The sequence below is a fragment of the Mandrillus leucophaeus genome, unplaced genomic scaffold (genome assembly GCF_000951045.1).
Source record: "Mandrillus leucophaeus isolate KB7577 unplaced genomic scaffold, Mleu.le_1.0 Scaffold258, whole genome shotgun sequence".
Taxonomy (NCBI): Eukaryota; Metazoa; Chordata; class Mammalia; order Primates; family Cercopithecidae; genus Mandrillus; species Mandrillus leucophaeus.
Window position 1 is genome coordinate 423731 of NW_012102676.1, and position 4539 is coordinate 428269.

Here is a 4539-nt window from a genome sequence, read left to right on the forward strand (position 1 = left end):
AAAAAAAAAAAAAGAGGGGAGAGGGCCATCAAAAGTTGTGGAGGTCCCTGGTTGACAAAGTGGCCAAGAAAAATCCTGCATCAATACTGCCTCAATTAATACACATAAATCAGAGAGTAATAGGTAAGAACGAACAGGGGAAAGTGAAATTCAAGTGGCCAGCTGAGTTTATTTAAATAAGCTGTCAGTGTGTTTAAGAAAATGGAAGTAACCTTGGCGTTTATAAGAGTGATTACATGTTCTTAAATATTATAAAAACATCTTTCTGTCTCTTATCTATGAAGAATTTCTGAGCCCTGAAAGGGAGATTGATCAGTCTAATGCAGCTCCTGGTGTACTGGCAATCCTCCAAAATGGAAACAACTCAAATCTTCATTAATACTAGAAATGGATAACTAAATCATGGTACATTCACATAACAGAAACTTATCCAATACTAGAAACAAACAAACAAACAAACAAAATACAGCTACAGCAACAATATGAATGTGCCTTACAAAGACAGAGTTGAGTAAAAGACACCAGAAGTACAAAAATATATATTGTATGATTCTCTTTACAGAACAAAAACATATAAACTTACAGTGTTTAGGGATGAATGTTAAAGAGTGACATTATAAATAAAAGTGAGGGCCAGATAATCATAAAAGTCAGGGGAGTCACGCATTTCAGGGGTCCAGGGGTGGGAAAATAGTAATTGGAAAGGACCACAGGGTCTGAATCCCTGCATGTTGATAATGTACCCAGATGATTACTTTATGATTAAGCTATAAAAGAGACCAGAGAATGTAAGATAAATACTTATAGCCTAATGTACCAGTAATCTGAGTTTTAGATTATATAATGTTATCATAGAAAAAATTAGTAAAACCATCTGTGTACTTTTTCAAACTTAATTTCTTACACACATTTTTCTTTAGAACAGTAGCTGTTTATTAAAGAATGCAGATGGTGAGGTGACGTTTCTCATTTCACTTCAAAGGACTTTGCATATTGGCTGTTACTGTCAAAATGTACCAGTTGTGTGTTCATGATATTTCTGACAAAGTCTACTAGATACAACCTATGGCAAAGACACAGAGGTTTTGGAAATAAAAGTGTGTCAGAGTTAAGTCATATCCTGTTTACACAAGTGCAACTACACTGGAACACATTGTTTAGTACTTTCCTGAAATAAGGTGAATGGTTGAAATGTTTAAAGCCATATACACCCGTCAGAAAATATTTTTATTCTCTCTCTTTTGATCAAGGGTTTCACAGTGTATTAAATTCTACACTGTTGGAAATTATTTCCTGCTAGAAGTTTGAGGGCTTTTGGCTGTTAAATTTTATCTTCCAGTGGTATAGAAAGGTCCAAAGCCATGTTGATTCTTTGTATGTGGTGATTTGGGTTTGGTTTTATTATTATTATCTTTTTCCTTCCCTTTGGAAGTTTGTAGAATCTTGACTTCGATTGCAGTGTTCTGAAAATTTGCTGAAGCTCTTTCAGAAAAAGAATACAAAGTACAAAGTACAAAATTTGGTACAAATGTGAATATTTACATTTAAAAAACAGCAAATTATAAATATTCAAAACAAATGATATAATTATATATACCACAGCCTCCTTCACAAAATCCTGAAAAATATTATATAGTTTGTACTAATTAACTGCCTTGTAATATGCAAATAGCTCTATAATACATTTTTTCCTACCTTTTTTTTTTTTCTTTTTTTTCTTTCTAAGACAGGGTCTCACTCTGTCTCCCAGGCTGCCATGACAAGATCATGGTCACGGCTCACTGCAACCTCAACCTCCTGGACTCAAGTGACCCTCCTAGCTCAGCCTCTTGAGTAGTGGAACTACAGGGACGTTCCACAATGCCAGGTAATTTTTTGATTTTTTTTCAGAAATTTTGCCCAGGCTGCTCACCACGTTGCCCAGGTTGGTCTCGAACTCCTGGGCTTAAGTGATCCACCTTCCTCAGCCTCCCAAAGTGCTGGGATTACAGGCATGAGCCACCACACCCAGCATTTAATACCTTTTTGGCTGCTTACTTTTTCATATCTTCTTCGTATGACAATAGTTTTGTAATATTTTCCAGAGAGAATAGAAAAATAATTAAGTCTTTCCTCTAGCATGGTTAATTAAAGCTATTTATTATCAATAATTTACATTAACTGTTTTCTTCTTTACAACTTATAGCCACAATTCATTATTAGTCATACTATATAACTTTGCGGAAATTCTTTGTCTCAATTATTTATTACTATATAATACATTACCCCCAAATTTAGCAGCTTAAAATGCTAACCATATTATTATACCTTGCGATTTTGTAGGTAAGGAATTTGAGCAGGGCTTGGAGGGCCAATTCTGCCCCTATGGTGTCAACAGGGTCACTCTGTGGTGTTCAGGTGACACTCAGGCTGGTCTGGAGGGTCCAGCCTCACATGCTGGGGTTCAACTGGGATGTTCTCCCTCTCCATATAGCCTCAGGACCTCTCCATGTGGTTTCTCCAGCAAGGTTGTTGGACTTCTTACACAGTGGCTCACTGTGCTGAGACAAAGTAGAAGCTGCCAGTACTCTTAAAGACAGGCCTCAGCACTGGCATTGGGTCACTTCTGCTGTACCCTTTTGGGCGAAGCAGTCACAGGCCAGCACAGGTCCAAGGAGAGAGGAAATAGACTCAACCTCTTGGTAGGAGTTGTAGCAAAGATTTTGTGGCCAGTGATTCAGTTGTAGTTATCTACTGCTACCTAGCAAACTACTCTCAAAACACAGAATCTTAAAACTACAATTTATTATCATCTTTCACAATTTTGTCGATTGCCTGGACTCAGTTCAGTGTTTCTCACTTGAGGTTCCTCATTCTGCTCCAGTTAGTTGGAAGCAGGGGTTAGAGTCCTCTGAAGGCTCTAATGGGCTGGACATAGAAGATGGCCTTCTTACCACTTCTCTGGAGCCTCAGTTGGGATGGCTGAAATAGCTGGGGTATACCGGCCTTCTCTACATAATTGGCTTAACCTTCCTCATAGCGTGACAATCTCAGGGTAGTTGGACTTCTTATATGATGTCTTGCTTCCCCTACATGTTTCAAGAGATCCGGGCAGAAGCTCCAAGACTTTTTTAGGATTCAGTCTCAGAAGTCACCCAATCCTTCTACCACAGTTTTTGGGTCAAAATAAAGTAATATGGCAGCCAAGATTCAAGAGCAGAAGACTACACAACAACATTAATACCAGGAAACATTGGGGGCCATCTTTGAGACTAGTTACCACACCCTAACAAATTTCTTTACGATCTCTGGCATGGCACCATTGTGTTTCACCACATGAACTGACACAGTGGAAGCACCTTCATACCTGGGACCAATGACAAATTAACTATAGATGGAAGTGACTGCAGGCTATATAACTACATTGTACTAAGTCCAAACTAAATATATCCCTAACTCAACTTACCCCTGACTAAATCCCAATATGGTGATGGCCTCTATAAAGCCACCTGGCAGAGGTGAAGTTGTAGTAGAGTCAACAGCCTTAACGGTTTGAAATTTAAGTATCTTAAGTTTGCAAATTTTACAAAAGCATAGGACTGTGTGAACACGTTCCCAGAATCCCTCCCAAGGCCTTGGAAGAGACCTATTTATAATCTTTTAATTCCTTCCTGTTCTACACCCTCAGTTTCTGCATATTTCAGGATCACTTTCTTCTGACATGCTACTATAGCATCTATAAGTCGTCTTCTTATCTCAGACTTTAGTTGCTTCCATCTATTCTCTACCCTTCAACAAAAGAAATCATTCTAAAAAATAAATTTGACCTGATTGTCACTCTAGCTTAAAATCCTCAACGGCTCTTTGCCATTTTAAAGATTCCTTAACAGTTTACAAAGTTTTTCAAAACCTGGACCTTATCTATATTTCAACCTAATTCTTCTTACTGACCTTCAAGCACTCTTTGATCCAGTCACACTAAACTATTTTTAATTCTCTGATATTCTTTTTACTCTTGGCCTTTATAACTCCTAGGTCTGGGTTAGGCTCTCTATTAGTCAGATACAGTAGACTATGCTGTAATAGAAAGTTTATTCCTCCCACGTGCAAAATTGAGTCAGAGCAGCGTTCCTTCGTACAGTGACCCAGCAATCTGAGCAGCTTCTGTCTTATCACACCAGAGGGAGAGAGCCTGGAGAACACACACATGCTCGTCAAAACCTCCACTCAAAAGTGATTCATGCAACTTGGCTCACAGTCCTTTGGCCAGAATGAATCAAGTGGATGGAATAATTGGTGAGCACCACTAATTATACTAGGAAGGAATTAAAATTAGCTGAACATTATCTTTAAACTATGGCTACTATATCATGGTGTAAATTACTGGGAAAAATCAACTTAGTAAAAAAATGTTCTCCCAAACCAGAAATAATCACAATGATAATAAAGAAAGAAAGCAAACACTTTTATTACTGAATAAACATTAAACCAGAATGTGATGTACATCATAGGCAATCTTCTAAGAGATTGCAAAAACAAAAAGTAATCTCACCCTCTTAT